This window comes from Armigeres subalbatus, chromosome 1 (assembly GCF_024139115.2).
Source record: "Armigeres subalbatus isolate Guangzhou_Male chromosome 1, GZ_Asu_2, whole genome shotgun sequence".
Taxonomy (NCBI): domain Eukaryota; kingdom Metazoa; phylum Arthropoda; class Insecta; order Diptera; family Culicidae; genus Armigeres; species Armigeres subalbatus.
The window spans coordinates 41,482,681-41,502,931 of NC_085139.1; the positions used below are offsets into that span (position 1 = coordinate 41,482,681).

At 44.1% G+C, this 20,251-nt stretch overlaps 1 protein-coding gene across 1 annotated transcript in view; it reads right to left on the minus strand.

Annotated features, from left to right (window-relative positions):
* LOC134224624 (uncharacterized) overlaps positions 1–19,885 on the minus strand; it is a 619,481-nt gene extending 599,596 nt beyond the window's left edge. Inside the window, exon 1 of the mRNA XM_062704057.1 lies at positions 19,306–19,885. The gene's annotated coding sequence lies outside the window, so the exon portion shown is untranslated. The remainder of the gene's footprint in view (positions 1–19,305) is intronic.
* Positions 19,886–20,251: the final 366 nt, after the last annotated feature.

Genomic DNA, 20,251 nt, shown 5'->3' on the forward strand with positions numbered 1-20,251 from the left:
TGCAAGTTTTGTTATTTGTAACACATATTGATATAATTGTGATAAAATTTTGTTATTACTAACTGGTCGGGTTGCCTACATTATGGATAATCATATTTTTTTCAATATCATAATTTATTATAGTATAAGCTATTTTCAGCCCTTTTTATGTAAGGTACCCCGGGGCAAGTGGGATCTAAAAAACGCCAGTTCAGCAAAATACCGGGGTAATCGAATCATTTGGTTCATTTGATCAAATGGGTGATACGGTCGAAAATAATTTAGGGCTAAGACGGGACAGCCTAAAATATGCACATTTTTGGGGCATGCAAATAAACGCAAGATTCGATCGATCATACTGTTCTTTTAAATCTAAATCAATTTAAACTGTGCTTGCTTGTATAATTCAGTAATAGGATATCGAATGTCAATTTGTTTGTTTAGATTAGCTGCAATTAGTTTAATTATAATAATTATTTGCTGTGTACGGCAGAAAATATCATTTAACTGAAAAAGTTGTATGGTCGAAAATGCCGTTCGGCCGAACATATAACCTACATTTTGTATTATTTTATTTTTTTTATTTCTCACAGTTAGTAGTGCAAAGTGAGAAATGAAAAGTAGAAATAGACGGACCTGAAATCATTTTAATGAAAACCATTTGGCCGAAAGCCACTAGGCTAGAAGTTTGATCGAACATGTCTTTGTTTGAATAAACTATTGAGCCGAAACCCATCTTGTCGAAAGTCATTCGGCCGAAACGGACATACGGCCAAAAATGTCATTCGTCTGTACTGATCATGTGGCCTCGCAAGCAACACCACTTGTTTCTCAGTGAGTACCAACAACTGTGGTGTGACTTACTAAAGGTCTGAGTTATGCACAACGCGTCGTGTTTGAAACTCCTTTTTGATACAATAAGCGCAAGAGGTGGAGCTCATTTGAAACATTTAGCGGCTATAATAAAAATAAAAACACAAAAACCAACCGGGAATCGAAACATGGACCTTGAGATTTGTAACATTTTTCTGTAACCATCACACACCACCAATCCTTAGGAAGTTCTTCCTGGAATTGCTCCGGTTTAGAGGTGAGCAGGCCTAGCAGCTCAAATAAAGACAAAAAAAAACTATTCCGGAAGTACCTCCAGGTGCTCCCCCGGAAGTTCATCCAGGAACTCCTCCGGAAGTTCCTCCATGAACTTCTCCGGAAGTTCCTCCATGAACTTCTCCGGAAGTTCCTCCATGAACATCTCCGGAAGTTCCTCCAGGAACTTTGCCACCACCCTTTTGGGAGGGGAGGCCGCATGAGATGGTGGACAAAACAGGATAAGAAAGGCGGTCAAGATGGTACTGGTCCCCGTGACCCACTTACCATAATCTCTACTGCATTATGGTGCTTTCTGGATGCACAAAATTAGTGGGGCATTAGTGGCTAAAGGGTAAATGGATAATTAGTGCAAATCTTTTTATGTGTGCACTACCTTGCCCAATCGATCAATCTATTAACCAATCTTCTCGAGCTTTGCACTTCTGATGACGAAATTTTGTCAGTCAGGCAATTTAGCACGAATTTGCTACACTGAGCCTTACGAGACACTCGCCTGCTGCCTGCTTAGCAGTTAACCGACAACTAGTTACTTGATCGGTATTTTCACCTCAGCTTTGAGCGTAGATTGCTCTCTTATCTTTGATCTTTGGGGAGGAGTGATAAGAGCAAGGAGTGTTATATAGAGGGAGTCTATTGGATGCAGTGAGATCAGTGAAATGAGGCGGCAAGCAGAGGGTTTCTCATGTTGAATTATGGTATCCATGAATAGATTGCACCAGTCTCTTATTATTTGGAACAGCATTTCAGCACGTAAACACTCAACAGCCCCTATTTCTGTTGATGACGAATTCTCTCATTGTGGCTCTCACCGAAATATGAAATTTGTTCGTGTTCTGTTGTTGTATGTTGTATGTGTAGTGTATTGCACATGGTGAGATTGATTTTTGCTTCGATTTCTTAAGGGTAGATATAGGCTACATTGATGCCCTCGCGAGGCCGGTGAAAGTGTGCAGGCTACAACTTCTCCGGAAGTTTCTCCAGAAACTTCTCCGGAAGTTGATCCAGGAAATCCTCCGGAAGTTCATCCAGGAACTTCTCCGGAACTTCATCCAGGAACTCCTCCGGAAGTTTATCCAAAAATTCCTCCAGAGGCTCCTCAAGGAACTCCTAGGGTAGTTCACCCAGGAACTCCTAAGGAAATTTCTCCAGCAACACAAACGGAAGTATCCCCAGGAACTCTTCCGGAAGTTTCTCCAAAAACTCCACCAGAGGTTCTTCCAGGAACTCCTAAGGAAGTTCACCCAGGAACTCCTATGGAAGTTTCTCCAGGAACTCATCCAGAGATTCCTCCAGGATCTCCTCCATAGGTTTTCCAAGGAACTCATCCAGAGGTTCCTCCAGAGGTTCTTCCAGAGGTTCCTCCAGAGGTTCCTCCAGGAACTCTTCCCGAGGTTCCTCCAGGAACTTCTCCAGATGTTCCTTCAGGAACTCATCCAGAAGTTCCTCCAGGAACTCCTTCAAAGGTTCCTCCAGGAACACCTTCAGAGGTTCCTCCAGGAACTCCTTCAGAGGTTCCTCCAGGAACTCCTCCAGAGGTTCCTCCAGGAACTCCTCCAGACGTTCCTCCAGGAACTCCTCCAGCCGTTCCTCCAGGAACTCCTCCAGCCGTTCCTCCAGGAACTCCTCCAGCCGTTCCTCCAGGAACTACTCCAGACGTTCCTCCAGGAACTCCTGCAGAGGTTCCTCCAGGAACTCCTCCAGAGGTTCCTCCAGGAACTCCTCCAGAGGTTCCTCCAGGAACTCCTCCAGAGGTTCCTCCAGGAACTCCTCCACAGGTTCCAACAGGAACTCCTCCAGAGGTTCATCCAGGAACTCCTCCAGAGATTCCTCCAGGAACTCCTCCAGAGGTTCCTCCAGGAACTCCTCCAGAGGTTCCTCCAGGAACTCCTCCAGAGGTTCCTCCAGGAACTCCTCCAGAGGTTCCTCCAGGAACTCCTCCAGAGGTTCCTCCAGGAACTCCTCCAGAGGTTCCTCCAGGAACTCCTCCAGAGGTTCCTCCAGGAACTCCTCCAGAGGTTCCTCCAGGAACTCCTCCAGAGGTTCCTCCAGAGGTTCCTCCAGAGGTTCCTCCAGGAACTCCTCCAGAGGTTCCTCCAGGAACTCCTCCAGAGGTTCCTCCAGGAACTCCTCCAGAGGTTCCTCCAGGAACTACCCCCGGAGGTTCCTCCAGGAACTCCTCCAGAGGTTCCTCCAGGAACTTCTCCAGAGGTTCCTTCAGGAACTTTTTCTAAGGTTCCTCCAGGAACTTCTCCGAACGTTCCTCTAGGAACTTCTCCGGAAGTTCCTCCAGGGACTTTTCCGGAGGTTCCTCCAGAAACTTTCAAGGAGGTTCTTCAAGGAACTTCTACGGAGTTTTCCCCAGGAACTTTTCCAGAAAGTTCTTCCAGGAGCTCCTCCGGAGGTTCCTCCAGGAATTTCTCCAGAGGTTCCCCAAGGAAGTATTCTAGAAAAAGAATTTTGCTTTTAGGAAACGCTTCAAAATTTTATCAGGAAACGCATCGAATTTTTTTTGGGAAACGATTCGAAATTTTCTTGAAAAATACTTCGGTATTTCCTCGGAAAACGCTTCGGAAATTCATCGGAATTTCCCTAGGAAACGTTTTAAAATTTCCTTAGAAACGTATTGGAACTTCATCGAGAAACGCTTCAAAATGTCTACGGGAAACGCTTCGAAATTTCCTGGGGGGACTCTTTGAAATTTCTTCGGGAAGCACTTCAAAATTTTCTCGGGAAACGCTTCGCAATTTATTCGTAATTTCCTTGGGAAACGATTCCATATTTTTTAAGGAGACGCTTCAGGATTTCACCGTGAAACACTTTTATTAGAAACGCTTCGGAATTTTCCCGAAAAACAAATAGGGAATCGTTTAGAAATTTCCTCAGGACACACTTCGAAATTTTTTTTGGGCAAAATTTTCTCGAGAATACTTTGAAATTTCTTCGGTAAACGCTTCAAAATTTATTAAAGCGAAAAGGCTTCTTTTTGCCTTTCTCGAACAACAAAGTTGTACCGAAAGGCTATCATTTCACTCCGAAAACGTACTTTTTATAGAGGCCTCTGAGACCCATAGTGTTATATACCAATCGACTCAGCTCGACGAGCTGAGCAAATGTCTGTCTGTCCGTGCGTATGTGTGTGTATGTGTGTGCACAAAAGATAAGAAAAACATTAGACAACTTTTCATATAGTAGTCCTTAACCGATTTTCTCGCAACAAGTTGCATTCGACAGATAACAAGCCTTGTTGATCACTATTGAATTTGATAACGATCGACTATTGGTTGGTGTCTTGGCTAAATGCGAGAAAGGCAGTATCACTACTCGGTGAATTAAGTTGGGTTTTTTGGAAACACTTCGGTATTTGCTTGTAAATCGCTTCAAAATTTACTCATGAAACATTTCAAAACTACCTCAGAAAACGCTTAAGAATTTCCTCAGGTATGCTTCGAATTTTCATCGGAAAACTCTTCAGAATCTCCTCTGGAAATATTTCAGAATGAGAAATCATAGATCAGCGGCGTAATAGAATTTACACAGCGGCAGTGGCATGGATCGGCGGTGGGTTGGCGCGGCGGCGCACACCTCTAGGCTTAAGATCTATCTTGCCGGAAACCATAAAAAATATTAGAATTAGACCACATGAACGTCACTTATTGAAGTTTTTTCATGTTTGAAATTTGAATCAGAGTAGAAATTAGGCAATTTTATTGACGTTATCTCCATTTTTCTCCGATTAACTTTCAAAAATATGTAGGCAACCTTAGCACATCATAAGGAATGGTTTTCATTACGCAAAAACATTAAAACACTTGTTGTTGTTTGTTTTTTTTTCTACTGAGAAACAAATATCTTATTTATGCTATACATAAACCTATTTTTTTTTCTAACATTCTTGTTAGCTGAAAAATTGAAAAATGCACTTGTCATAAGACGAGTTTGTACATTCCACTAAAGACATTCCACTAAAAAGCTCAAAATAATTTTCTTAAATGAAAAATGCACTTAATTTCTTCAACATGGAACATCTATTATGGTACTGATAATATACTTAGTGAATAAAGTTAAGCAAAGATAAGATACGATGCATAAAATTGTGTATATATAGAATAAACTCGCCAAGAAATTTCAATGATCGATCCCCGAACTGATAAATGTTGATGGGCATCTTTGACACTGCACCAAAGTACCTAATCCTTAATCGTCATAAAATGTACAGAATTGATTTTCTGGTAGTATGTTCTACAACATATCTCAATACCCTCGCTAGGAATTATGCAAATGTGGTGGAGTTCAAGAAAGTGATCAAAACAGCATGAGTTAACATCATTGCGTGAAGTCTCGACAATCTTAATATTCAATGGTAAAACGAATGAAAAGGGTGTACAAAACGGAACTGAATAAAAGCTCGACGTATTTCAATAAATCTAAGAAACTATTTTTTGTTCATGTGTACCTTTTAAATAATGGTGTGAGCAGACAAACAAACAGACAAGTAGCAGCATTGAATCTACCTAGAATGATTTATCACACCTGATGCCCCTCTTCCTCTGTTTGTGTTGCCGCAGTCCTAATTGCAATTTCTTGATCACTTTGGTGGTGACTTTGCTAAATCTATCTTGGCGAATCGATTTGTCGCATTTGCTCCATTACCCGAAACTATGAACTTGATAATTTTCCATGTTTAAGGGAAGCTCGGCTGACATTTTTCATGGACATAAAATAATGTGGAATGCATTGAAAAGTGATTATTTAAACTTCAATTCCATAAAGAAAATATTTCATTTAATAAAAAAGGATAATATGTACTGGAAAAGAATATTCTACCACACTACTATTTTGTCGTTGCTTCTTTTCTAGTGGGTTGTGAATTTTCAAACTAGTCCACCCAATTTACCTAGAAGGTTTTCTTCAATATTAAAAATAATATCATAAAGTATTAACCATAAGTTACATTTATTCCACAAAAATAGCCGGTGGTAGGTTAGTCGCTGTTCTTGCAAAGTAAGTACTGACGATAATTCCCACTGATTTATTTTCACTTCTCCTTGACCGACAGAATCGTTCTTCCAAATATGGAACAAACTATATTTAATCACATTTTAGACTTCATGCGATAACACACAAAGACCAGGCATATGTCGCCCCCCACAGCGACCGGTTCACAATCACAAAATTCCAAATTCAGCATTTTAGCAATGGTGAGCTTGTCCTCGAGCTGCCATATCCATCCATCTTCAAGTCCATCGTGCTTCGTACCCTGTTGGTATCACTCAATTGTCTCTCTGTTTCGGTGTATTAGGAACAGAAGCAGCGGGGACAGTGTGGTCGAATCGCATTTGGTCGAAGTGGAATACTTGTCAGACCAATCGACTTTCGACCAAGTGACGGTTGACCAAATTTCTTCATCTCAGCGAACGTCGAAGATTCTATAACAGATAGACACATCTACGCGGGAAGTATAGGATTTTCACCCTGAATCGCCTTCAGCTCTGAGCTGATGTCTGAAATCACGAGTCGTTCACCATCAACTTTGTTCTTCTTTTCGCCTCCACACGCTTTCTGGTGGAAGAATAGTGCCCTTAAACGAGGCCAGAGGTTATTTACTACTCGTACACGACGGCTGAGAATGCACAATGGGTGTGATATGGAACCGGAGTCGTGCTCGACATTTGGTGGATTTTTTTTTCACAGTTCGGATGGTTTTGTGCGAATGTGGTTTGATTGATGAAGTGAACGACTGTTCTGATACTTTTACGGTAATGTTACAATGAACGAAGAGCCTATCTGCAACTTTTACAATTGAAATAGTTTCATAAATTTGAAAGGTCGAATGAAAAAAAGGTGGTTTGACAACCTATTATAGACTACTTAAATAGAAGTCTGCCTTTAGTTATCCAGATCTTCTTTCGTCGATTGATGGATGGTGTTTTTTCAGTGGTCCACTTGAGAGCAATCGTAAATTGTTAAGTCGTTCAAACTTTTACCCATCGTTAGGGTCGTCCATAAGACGCAATCAATTGCTTTCCTCCATGGCGAGATGCGTCTATCGATGGCCATCAAAAAACACCTTCGGGCCAGAACCATTCAGTAAGGATAATTTGTATCATATCGTTTTTTTTTCTTTATTTATTCTTCATTCATTCCTCTGTGACCCATTTGTCCGCAGGCGTCGATAAACGACGTGCCTTGAAGATGAATTTCATCACACAGACTTTATACCATTGGGTTGTTACTACACAGCGAACATCAGGCGAATTCATCGCAGTTTAGTTTTCTTTCATTTTCAAATTGAAATATCGCTAAATTAATTGTGAAAGATAATGTGGAATCAAATTATTCATACTTACTAACATCACACGGCTAGCTTTTATTTCAGCGCGTTTGATTTGTTTGAACCTAAAATGCTTAAAATTGAAAGAAATAACAAACCTATTGTATTGAGCTTTTCATACTAACTCATAAACTAATCAGTGCGTCATTCCAAAGCACACGATTCCCTGCATAACCTTTTCGAAAAAGTGCAGTTGAAAATAGTTAGGATTTTCAGATATAAGTAAAATAAGCATGAAAAATCACTGTTTTTATACCCTTTCTCGAAAACCTCACCCCGCGATGTACCCGCCAACCAATAGCCAATCTTTGGTTACGACCTGAAAGATGATTAAATTATCTTTCGAAACAGCCGAAAAAATCCAAAATTGGCCAATCAACAAAAAAATTATTGTAGCTTCAATGTGGGGTCAATTTGACCCCAGAGCACAGACAACGTAAGTTTTTATGAGCACTGACAGAAGATTAATCATCGTACAATTTTCTGTAAAATTGTTCTGATGTTCATAATGGATCAATCGCCGCGAAATTTCTGGTGGGGATTCTCATCGATTTGTTTTCGGCGAAAAATGACAAAACAAAACTTTGCCAGACTGTCCGTCGATTTACTGGCCTTCGACCTTCTGCGGACAAATCCTCCATTCACTTGTCTGTTAGAAAATAAGTGACTGGAAGATTTGTCCGCAGAAGATGGTCGAAGGCCAGTAAATCGACCGAAACGTCCAGACAGTGTGGAAAAAGTTTTGTTTTGTCATTTTTCGCCGAAAACAAATCGATGAGAATCCCCACCTAAAATTGTTCCGTAACATATCATCTGCCCTTTTTGCAATTCAATTTGCAGATCGAATGAGTGACGGAGGTGTATTTTCCTAAATATTTTGGATGAAATCCTTCGATGGGACTCGAACCCACGACCGTCAGTACGCTAGATTGGTGATTTTAACCAACTAAGGCTACGAAGGACCTCCGTCGGCCTTCGCAACTTGGAGGCTATTGAATGAGCACGAAATTCCCAAATCGGACGCATAGTCGAAGCACTCAAAACGTCAAAACGTACGCAAACGTATCTATTCTGCTCAGCTCTTCAGCTTGCACATGTGTGTAGTACATATTCACATTAGAATAAGCGTGAGTATTCATATCCTGAAGAGGCGGTGTGTGGTATTGCCAGTTGGTCGTCAAGCTCAGACCCAATTGCCTACGCAATTCAATTTTGAAAATGATCCATTAAGCTTTTACGGTACCAGCAGATAAAAAAGACTGATATATTTTATATCCGGAGGCCAAATCCCTGGGTACCTAGACTAACTCAGAATGTAATTTTTCCAAGACGAAAAAATGATTTTGTTCATGGAAAATCTATGAATGATTAATCTGAATGCGAGCATATGTTAAATTTGGAATTTCTATGAGGACATAAACGGAATGGAACGAATAAGTGATTGGATCTCATGGCTAGTACTTCCGTTTGTTGGAATATCAGGTAATGTGCGACGCTTCGCTGTAGATCGAAGATGGATAGGAAGCAGGCGCCAGTTAGTTGTAGTTAGTCTTGGGTAGATTAAGGAATATTGTGATGGATGTATTGTATATACCTGTTGTTGAATAAAGAGAACTGCAGCTGCTGGCAGAAGTATCAGCCGTAGAGTGAGAGGGAACTCTAGTATTTGTTGTTCTTCGTGAGGGTGTTCCCTTCATCGGTCAACCGGTTATGGACCCAGGAACGATTCCCGTTCTAAATCTTAGTGGAATCTTTTGGCCGTCGATGTTATCGCAGTGGGATCATGGATCGGCCGCATAAGTCGCGTGGCGCAGTGGGTTCATGGATCATCCACGTAAGTCTTGGGTAGCGCTGGATGAAATTCATCAGGAGATTGGAACTTTCGGTAGGATGCTGGCTAGTCAGCAGGAGTCCAGGAGGAGCTTTGGTTTGGAACATCCAGGAGCTGGTCAGGAGAGCATCGAGAGGCGCTGTGCAAGTTTCGGAGTCGGGCCACTTGTGCAGGGGCATGTACTGGAGATGTTGTCGTACAAACATCGGAATGGAGGCCATTTTTACGGGCAACGGAGTTAGACCAGGAGGAATTGTTCCGGCGAGGAGGAGCTCTGAACGGGAGGCTAGGTGTTAGAAGGATCCAGGAGAGTTGCGAGGCGTATACACTAAGATGGAGTGTTAGAATATCAGGTAGTGTGCGACGCTTCACTGTAGATCGAAGATGGATAGGAAGCAGGTGCCAGTTAGTTGTAGCTGCTCTTGGGTATATTAAGGAATATTGTTGTGAATGTACTGTATACACCTGTTGTTGAATAAAGAGAACTGCAGCTGCTGGCAGAAGTATCAGTCAGTAGCCTGCCGTAGAGTGAGAGGGAACTCTAGTATTTGTTGTTCTCCGTGAGGAGTTCCCTTTGCTCTGCCAACACCGTTCGACGGCTTGAAACTCGTCATTTTTATCTTAGAAGCGAATGGAAGTCATGCCGAGTACTTCAGACCTAGGGGCAGTTCCAGTGCGGACAGTTTGACAAATGAAACTACCGAGTACTTCTAATTGAGGTTGGTCAACTTCAGGAAGTCAACCTGGAGCTGGTTCCGGTGAAATCCTTATGTGGATGGTTACGGAATTGAGCATATTTTTGCCAATCGACAGCTTTATATTCGTTACGTTTCTCTCATAAGCGATTTAATATGATGCCACGTACTTCCAAGTACGTTTGTTCACCATGATCTGCAACCTTGGATCGGTCCAGCTGATGACCCAATGAATCCGTTATTAACGAATTCGAGTTAACGAATCCGAGCTTATGGAAGCCGTCCAACGCCTTTCTACTAGTGATTTTTATCACATAAGCAATTGTAACTCATGCCGCGTACTTCCAAGTGAATTTGGTCACAATGAGGTGGTCAACGTGATTTGAGTAGTCAAACGGCACCAAAATGTTCAATTCCTTATATTGGTGCCGTTCGACTACTCAAATTTCGTGATATTTATCACAGAAGCGAATGAAACTCATTCCATAGACAGATAGACAAGCTTGATCATATTTAGTAGACCAACATTAGCTCCATGTTCCGACAAGAACCCGAAGGAAACAGTTTTGAAATCGGAATGTTGGTGCCATTCGACAGCTTGAAGTTTATTCGATACGTCTTCATCTAACTTAAGTGCAGATGGGCGGACCCAAGGTCGAAGCTGATAAATTACAATTACAATTACATTCGACGGCTTTAAGTTTATGATTTTCCTCTAAAAAACGCTTGAAACTCATGCCGTATACTTTCAATTGATTTTGATCATCATCAGTTGGCCAACCTGAAACCAGGTCCGATTGGAACCCAATAAGAAGTGTAATGAAAATTAATTCCTCCGGAAGTTCCTCCAGGAATTCCTCCGGAAGTTCCTCCAGGAATTCCTCCGGAAGTTCCTCCAGGAATTCCTCCGGAAGTTCCTCCAGGAATTCCTCCGGAAGTTCCTCCAGGAATTCCTCCGGAAGTTCCTCCAGGAATTCCTCCGGAAGTTCCTCCAGGAATTCCTCCGGAAGTTCCTCCAGGAATTCATCCGGAAGTTCCTCCAGGAATTCCTCCGGAAGTTCCTCCAGGAATTTCTCCGGAAGTTCCTCCAGGAATTCCTCCGGAAGTTCCACCAGGAAATCCTCCGGAAGTTCCTCCAGGAAATCCTCCGGAAGTTCCTCCAGGAAATCCTCCGGAAGTTCCTCCAGGAATTCCTCCGGAAGTTCCTCCAGGAATTCCTCCGGAAGTTCCTCCAGGAATTCCTCCGGAAGTTCCTTCAGGAATTCCTCCGGAAGTTCCTCCAGGAATTCCTCCGGAAGTTCCTCCAGGAATTCCTCCGGAAGTTCCTCCAGGAATTCCTCCGGAAGTTCCACCAGGAATTCCTCCGGAAGTTCCTCCAGGAATTCCTCCGGAAGTTCCTCCAGGAATTCCTCCGGAAGTTCCTCCAGGAATTCCTCCGGAAGTTCCTCCAGGAATTCCACGGAAGTTCCTTCAGGAATTCCTCCGAAGTTCCTCCAGGAATTCCTCCGGAAGTTCCTCCAGGAATTCCTCCGGAAGTTCCTCCAGGAATTCCTCCGGAAGTTCCTCCAGGAATTCCTCCGGAAGTTCCTCCAGGAATTCCTCCGGAAGTTCCTCCAGGAATTCCTCCGGAAGTTCCTCCAGGAATTCCTCCGGAAGTTCCTCCAGGAATTTCTCCGGAAGTTCCTCCAGGAATTCCTCCGGAAGTTCCTCCAGGAATTCATCCGGAAGTTCCTCCAGGAATTCCTCCGGAAGTTCCTCCAGGAATTTCTCCGGAAGTTCCTCCAGGAATTCCTCCGGAAGTTCCACCAGGAAATCCTCCGGAAGTTCCTCCAGGAAATCCTCCGGAAGTTCCTCCAGGAAATCCTCCGAAGTTCCTCCAGGAATTCCTCCGGAAGTTCCTCCAGGAATTCCTCCGGAAGTTCCTCCAGGAATTCCTCCGGAAGTTCCTCCAGGAATTCCTCCGGAAGTTCCTCCAGGAATTCCTCCGGAAGTTCCTCCAGGAATTCCTCCGGAAGTTCCTCCAGGAATCCCCCCGAACTTGCTCCAGGAATTTCGCTGGAAGTCCCTCCACGACTTCCTCTGGAAGTTCCTCCGGGAATCCCTCGGAAGTTCCTCCAGGAATTCCTCCGGAAGTTCCTCCAGGAATTCCTCCGGAAGTTCCTCCAGGAATTCATCCGGAAGTTCCTCCAGGAATTCCTCCGGAAGTTCCTCCAGGAATTTCTCCGGAAGTTCCTCCAGGAATTCCTCCGGAAGTTCCACCAGGAAATCCTCCGGAAGTTCCTCCAGGAAATCCTCCGGAAGTTCCTCCAGGAAATCCTCCGGAAGTTCCTCCAGGAATTCCTCCGGAAGTTCCTCCAGGAATTCCTCCGGAAGTTCCTCCAGGAATTCCTCCGGAAGTTCCTCCAGGAATTCCTCCGGAAGTTCCTCCAGGAATTCCTCCGGAAGTTCCTCCAGGAATTCCTCCGGAAGTTCCTCCAGGAATTCCTCCGGAAGTTCCTCCAGGAATTCCTCCGGAAGTTCCTCCAGGAATTCCTCCGGAAGTTCCTCCAGGAATTCCTCCGGAAGTTCCTCCAGGAATTCCTCCGGAAGTTCCTCCAGGAATTCCTCCGGAAGTTCCTCCAGGAATTCCTCCGGAAGTTCCTCCACGAATTCCTCCGGAAGTTCCTCCAGGAATTCCTCTGGAAGTTCCACCAGGAATTCCTCCGGAAGTTCCTCCAGGTTTCCTCCGGAAGTTCCTCCAGGAATTCCTCCGGAAGTTCCTCCAGGAATTCCTCCGGAAGTTCCTCCAGGAATTCCTCCGGAAGTTTCTCTTGAAAGGAGGCTTCCGAGCCTCTTGAAAGGAGGCTTCCGAGCCTCTTGTAAGGAGGCTTACGAGCCTCTTGTAAGGAGGCTTACGAGCCTCTTGTAAGGAGGCTTACGAGCCTCTTGAAAGGAGGCTTCTGAGCCTCTTGAAAGGAGGCTTCTGAGCCTCTTGAAAGGAGGCTTCTGAGCCTCTTGAAAGGAGGCTTCCGAGCCTCTTGAAAGGAGGCTTCCGAGCCTCTTGAAAGGAGGCTTCCGAGCCTCTTGAAAGGAGGCTTCTGAGCCTCTTGAAAGGAGGCTTGAGCCTCTTGAAAGGAGGCTTCCTGAGCCTCTTGAAAGGAGGCTTCTGAGCCTCTTGAAAGGAGGCTTCTGAGCCTCTTGAAAGGAGGCTCTGAGGCCTCTTGGAAAGGAGGCTTCTGGAGCTCTTGAAAGGAGGCTTCTGAGCCTCTTGAAAGGAGGCTCTGAGCCTCTTGAAAGGAGGCCTTCCGAGCCTCTTGAAAGGAGGCTTCCTGAGCCTCTTGAAAGGAGGCTCTGAGCCTCTTGAAAGGAGGCTTCTGAGCCTCTTGAAAGGAGGCTTCTGAGCCTCTTGAAAGGAGGCTTCTGAGCCTCTTGGAAAGGAGGCTCTGAGCCTCTTGAAAGGAGGCTTCTGAGCCTCTTGAAAGGAGGCTTCTGAGCCTCTTGAAAGGAGGCTTCTGAGCCTCTTGAAAGGAGGCTGGAGCCTCTTGAAAGGAGGCTTCTGAGCCTCTTGAAAGGAGGCTTCTGAGCCTCTTGAAAGGAGGCTTGAGGCCTCTTGAAAGGAGGCTTGAGCCTCTTGAAAGGAGGCTTCCAGGCCTCTTGAAAGGAGGCTCTGAGCCTCTTGAAAGGAGGCTTCCGAGCCTCTTGAAAGGAGGCTTGAGCCTCTTGAAAGGAGGCTTCTGAGGCCTCTTGAAAGGAGGCTTCTGAGCCTCTTGAAAGGAGGCTTCTGAGCCTCTTGAAAGGAGGCTTCTGAGCTCTTGAAAGGAGGCTTCTGAGCCTCTTGAAAGGAGGCTTCTGAGCCTCTTGAAAGGAGGCTTGAGCCTCTTGAAAGGAGGCTTCTGAGCCTCTTGAAAGGAGGCTTCTGAGCCTCTTGAAAGGAGGCTCTGAGCTCTTGAAAGGAGGCTTCTGAGCCTCTTGAAAGGAGGCTTCTGAGCCTCTTGAAAGGAGGCTTCTGAGCCTCTTGAAAGGAGGCTTCTGAGCCTCTTGAAAGGAGGCTTCTGAGCCTCTTGAAAGGAGGCTTCTGAGCCTCTTGAAAGGAGGCTTCTGAGCCTCTTGAAAGGAGGCTGAGCCTCTTGAAAGGAGGCTCTGAGCTCTTGAAAGGAGGCCTGAGCCTCTTGAAAGGAGGCTTCTGGAGCCTCTTGAAAGGAGGCTTTGAGCCTCTTGAAGGAGGCTGAGCCTCTTGGAAAGGAGGCCTGAGCCTCTTGAAAGGAGGCTTCTGAGCCTCTTGAAGGAGGCTTCCTGAGCCTCTTGAAAGGAGGCTTCCGGAGCCTCTTGAAAGGAGGCTTCTGAGCCTCTTGAAAGGAGGCTTCCTGAGCCTCTTGAAAGGAGGCTCTGAGCCTCTTGAAAGGAGGAGGCTTCTGAGCCTCTTGAAAGGAGGCTTCCGAGCCTCTTGAAAGGAGGCTTCTGAGCCTCTTGAAAGGAGGCTTCCTGAGCCTCTTGAAAGGAGGCTCTGAGCCTCTTGAAAGGAGGCTTCTGAGCCTCTTGAAAGGAGGCTTCTGAGCCTCTTGAAAGGAGGCTTCTGAGCTCTTGAAAGGAGGCCTGAGCCTCTTGAAAGGAGGCTTCCTGAGCCTCTTGAAAGGAGGCCTGAGCCTCTTGAAAGGAGGCTTCCTGAGCCTCTTGAAAGGAGGCTTCTGAGCCTCTTGAAAGGAGGCTTGAGCCTCTTGAAAGGAGGCTTCTGAGCCTCTTGAAAGGAGGCTTCTGAGCCTCTTGAAAGGAGGCTTCCGGAGCCTCTTGAAAGGAGGCTTTGAGCCTCTTGAAAGGAGGCTTCTGAGCCTCTTGAAAGGAGGCTTCTGAGCCTCTTGAAAGGAGGCTTCTGAGGCCTCTTGAAAGGAGGCTGAGCCTCTTGAAAGGAGGCTTGAGGCCTCTTGAAAGGAGGCTTCTGAGCCTCTTGAAAGGAGGCTTCTGAGCCTCTTGAAAGGAGGCTTCTGAGCCTCTTGAAAGGAGGCTTCTGAGCCTCTTGAAAGGAGGCTTCTGAGCCTCTTGAAAGGAGGCTTCTGAGCTCTTGAAAGGAGGCTTCTGAGCCTCTTGAAAGGAGGCTTCTGAGCTCTTGAAAGGAGGCTTCTGAGCCTCTTGAAAGGAGGCTGAGGCCTCTTGAAAGGAGGCTTCTGAGCCTCTTGAAAGGAGGCTTCCTGAGCCTCTTGAAAGGAGGCTCTGAGCCTCTTGAAAGGAGGCTTCTGAGCCTCTTGAAAGGAGGCTTCTGAGCCTCTTGAAAGGAGGCCTGAGCCTCTTGAAAGGAGGCCTGAGCCTCTTGAAAGGAGGCTTCCTGAGCCTCTTGAAAGGAGGCTTGAGCCTCTTGAAAGGAGGCTTCTGAGCCTCTTGAAAGGAGGCTGGAGCCTCTTGAAAGGAGGCTTCTGAGCCTCTTGAAAGGAGGCTTCCTGAGCCTCTTGAAAGGAGGCTCTGAGCCTCTTGAAAGGAGGCTTCCTGAGCCTCTTGAAAGGAGGCTTGAGCCTCTTGAAAGGAGGCTTCTGAGCCTCTTGAAAGGAGGCTGGAGCCTCTTGAAAGGAGGCTTGAGCCTCTTGAAAGGAGGCTTCTGAGGCCTCTTGAAAGGAGGCTTCTGAGCCTCTTGAAAGGAGGCTTCTGAGCCTCTTGAAAGGAGGCTTCTGAGCCTCTTGAAAGGAGGCTTGAGCCTCTTGAAAGGAGGCTTCCTGAGCCTCTTGAAAGGAGGCTTCTGAGCCTCTTGAAAGGAGGCTTCCTGAGCTCTTGAAAGGAGGCTTCCTGAGCCTCTTGAAAGGAGGCTTCTGAGCCTCTTGAAAGGAGGCTTCCTGAGCCTCTTGAAAGGAGGCTTCTGAGCCTCTTGAAAGGAGGCTCTGAGCCTCTTGAAAGGAGGCTTCCTGAGCCTCTTGAAAGGAGGCTTCTGAGCCTCTTGAAAGGAGGCTTCTGAGCCTCTTGAAAGGAGGCTTCTGAGCCTCTTGAAAGGAGGCTCTGAGCCTCTTGAAAGGAGGCTCTGAGCCTCTTGAAAGGAGGCTTCCTGAGGCCTCTTGAAAGGAGGCTCTGAGCCTCTTGAAAGGAGGCTTCCGAGCCTCTTGAAAGGAGGCTTCCGAGCCTCTTGAAAGGAGGCTTCCAAGCCTCTTGAAAGGAGGCTTCCGAGCCTCTTGAAAGGAGGCTTCCGAGCCTCTTGAAACGAGGCTTCCGAGCCTCTTGAAAGGAGGCTTCCGAGCCTCTTGAAAAAAGGGTTCCTAGGAGCGTATAAGGGTGCTTTCAATCCTTTTGCAACGAAGCAACTGAGCTTTTTGAAAGAAAAAGCCTTCATGCCTCTCAAATGGAGGCCTCCGAACGCCTAGACTCAAGATTGTCAGAAGTATGGTCTTAACAAATTATTCAACATCTTGTTTCGATCAGGTAGATTGCACTAAAGATTTTTTAAATTTTTTTTTCGACTTTTTCTCCTTCTGATCTGATGTCCAACAGCCCTTCATATAATGTGATTGTTGTTGAGGGCAGGATTCAATAGGCTTTGATTCACTTATCGTTTATTATGTACAAAACAAAGATTTGAAATAAATAAATACAATTTATCAATATGTTGATTGGAATTGTAATATATCCGCCATTACGTAGTTTCCTTTGGGGCCAGCGAAGGTACCCACAGGTTTAAAATCGCTGCCTTTAAAAAAATCTTGTTTGGATAAATTTTTGAATGAATTTTCAATGTACTGCGTGGATTTCCAAATAGACTTACTTAGGAATCCTGAAAAAGTTGTTGAAGAAATTCTAGAAGTATTTTTAAAGGTTTACGTGGAATTTAAAAAAAGTCTTGCTGAATTTAATGTATTTCTGAAATAATTTCAGAGCAAAATACCGAAGAAATTCTTGAAGACCTTTCCGAAGGTGTTCTAGAAGAAATTCCTAAAATTTTTCAAGAACGATTTCAACATTTTTTGAAATCTTTAATGCCAGGTGGATCTCTAAGAAAAAAAATCTAGTACTCAAGGGGGCCTTACATATACATTTTCTCACAACTTTTGTCGCACTAATTTAACTTGAAATTAGCTCAATGCTAGATACTGTTGCCATCGAACGACTTCTAAAAAGACAGGAACAAAGTCTTCGACCAGAGGTCGCTTAGATTGATTCCTTAACACTTGACCTTGACACAACACCCAGTGGACCAGTGAAGAATTTCTCGCTATACGAAAAATTGTCTTCTTACCAGGACGAGACCACACACTCCATAGCACGCTAATGCGCTTAGCCCCTTAGCTTTAGGAAAAAAAAAACAAACAAGAACTGTACCGAAAACCGTACTGCTTTGCTTCTCAATAGTAATGGAGTATTTCGACATGATTTAATACACTTAGGATACGGGTAATGGCCGGCCGATTACAATCATAAAATATAGATAGTACACACAACAACAAGGAAGAGCAACCTTCTGAGCCATTTCTGATGAGATAATTTATTAACTCATTAAATTGAAGCATGCATACAGGATTTGTATCAATAAGCTGATATAGTTCTTATGATATTAACTATTACGTTTAATTAGGTACAATACGGATGAGCTTTATGTTTAGATTGATACTCTCTTTTGTAGGAGTAAATAAACTATATCCTATTCCAGTTTACAATTAAAAACATAAATTTAAATGTAACTCATGTGAGGCTGAATTGTAATTTTTCACCTTATTCTAAAATAAAACTCAGTGAAGTAATTCAATAGAGAAAAAACTCACATTCCAACATCCGGTAGCATCCACTTCTGTACTCAGTCTTTTTCGCATTACTGTAAGCAAATATTCTATTATCCAACATTGTTTCACACCCTCCCCATTCCGGCACCACGAATGCAAACAACATGCCTTCGAACTCACAGCTTCCTTTTCCTATACGAAGCTCTTACACTTGATCGTTGCCCATTCATCAGTACCTCCTTATTGGGTTTGGGATATCAAATTCGTTTACAGTGTTTCAACGCTATGGCGCGAGAAGAACAAAAAAAAAGTACATCGCTATTCCACCATTTGTCACGAGCTCACACCATCCTGCCATGAACGATGAGGATGATGACGACGACAACGACGTCGCGGAAAAATCGGATGCTGATTGGGGATGGGGTAGATCTGTCATCTCGTCGCTATCAGGATTTTCCTCACTCTCTCGCTCTCTTTTCGCTCCGCATGGTGTCCCTCGACCCGCTGCTGGCACACTGTAAGGAAAAGCCACTTCCATCCAACCGAGTGCTGGTAACAATTTAAGAATGAGTAGTTCTGTTTTTACATCTTCCAAGTGGTAATCGTATAAAAATCCTTATTTTTCAGTAAGTTATTGTATAAGTTTTCGAAAAGTTCCAAAATGCATTGAAGTGTTTTAAAATGAACTTGACAGGAAAGGACTCCGGTTGGCATCATACTTTTTGGCACAACTCTGTAAGGGTATGCGATGTTTATAATGGATATTAATCCATGCTTTATCTTAAGCATACCACTAAAATAAAGCAATTGAAACGATCGAACGAAACTGTATTGATTGGAATAGTTTTCCCAAAAAATCGTATGTTTACAACCATGACTGTATAAGATGCCGTGATATTTAATAACGACAACTTTTAACAACTAGATCGCTAAATTCTGAATTGAATCAAGAATCGATGAACTTCAACTTTGATAACTTGAATTACGAGATTTTCATCTCGTCTCTGATAACTTTGTATTGACAGATGTGTATAAACAAAGTAAAGCGTACTGAATATCAAAGCATCAACCGTAAAATGCGTGTTCCAATTCGTTGGGTTTTCTTTTGGCTGAAATCTTGAGAAACAACTTTCCAAAATACCATAATAAGCATGTTTTTTTTTTCATATAATTGCATTTAGATTTGCATACTTATGGAATCAAAGAGTTACGAATCCAAGAATTAATTTGATTTAATTTGATTTCGACTCAAAAAAAAAATTGTATCACATACCCCTGCAAATCAGAGCTTTCGCTCAAGATATGTCGCTCTTTTGCTCTCTCATTTTGTGCTACGCTCACACACGGTTCACGCCTTCTTTTGATTTCTTCAGATTTTCTTCGATACTGTATATTTTTCCTGCTTTCGCAGGATGGATCACTTTGCTATTCCAACGGAATGACACTGTTACATAACACTATTTTATAAAAACAGACAACATTTCACAGTTTTCGTTATTTTGCATCCGTTTGTTGATGAATCCGACAGTGAAAAAATAGGGCTGGGTACCTCGGGAAAAATCTTCTTGTGTCACCACTCTCAACACACATACACAGTCGTACATCGTACACACCCGAGGACCATCCTCAAAAACTAGAAAAATTTTGATGCAAAATTCCTTTGGTTTTATAACACTCTGCAGGAACGATTCTTACCCTGTTGAGGAAAACAGAACACCAACACACAAATATCAACGATAGTTTGGAAACCGAAGCACTGAGCTCTTACTAAACTGCAATCCAATCCGGACAGATTTTCTTCCACGCCTTGCACAAGGGAAAACTTTTTCCCTGCCCAGTATTGATTCGAACGATCGTCACAATCTTAGTTTTTCAACTTCGCAAATGTTGTTTCACAATTTATCCATCCACGCCTTGCCCTTGGCCGGAATCTTTCTCTTATTATGCACAAGTCCAGTTTGGCAGATCCCTTCCGGAAAGTTTTCACGTAACCAGACAATGTCACATCAAACGCGAGTGTGAGCTAATGGTAGTCCTTGTTCCACGAAATCGGGTCCCAATAGCTTCAAACTCGTCCGGAAATCCTCGCGATTCGAATCTTGCACTTCACCTCCCGAAACCAAACTTCACAAACCTCAACGGGAGGATTTTGTCTTTCTTCAGCAAGCCCTTTTTTTCCCGAAAGACACCACCGTCCACAGTCCACAGTCAGCCTCCACTTGCCTTTTTTTCTGCTGGTCGCGACTCTCACTCTCGCGCACACACGAACGTTTCGGTTCCGTCACCGCGGTTCCGTTCGACGGGACTGCAATTCTTCTTCTGAACGGACGGCAGACGACGACAGGACTCTATAGGGTTGGCTTTCGGTGCTGTGCTGATGCTGTTGGCTGTGATGAAATGTTGTTGGTTGGAGCCGTGCTCCACACTCTCTTCTTCTCACACGGAGTGAGTGAAAATTACAACTCACTTCGTGAAATGTGAGGCATGTGAAATTTTTACGCTTCTTATAGGCGCATTTGTTCGTGCATGGTCTGTCAAAATTGTTCAACGGGCGGAACACCCAACCAGCGGGTATCATGCGTTCATAGCAAATTTTATATGATAGCCTGTACAAAATCTACACATTTACAAAATTCTGGAA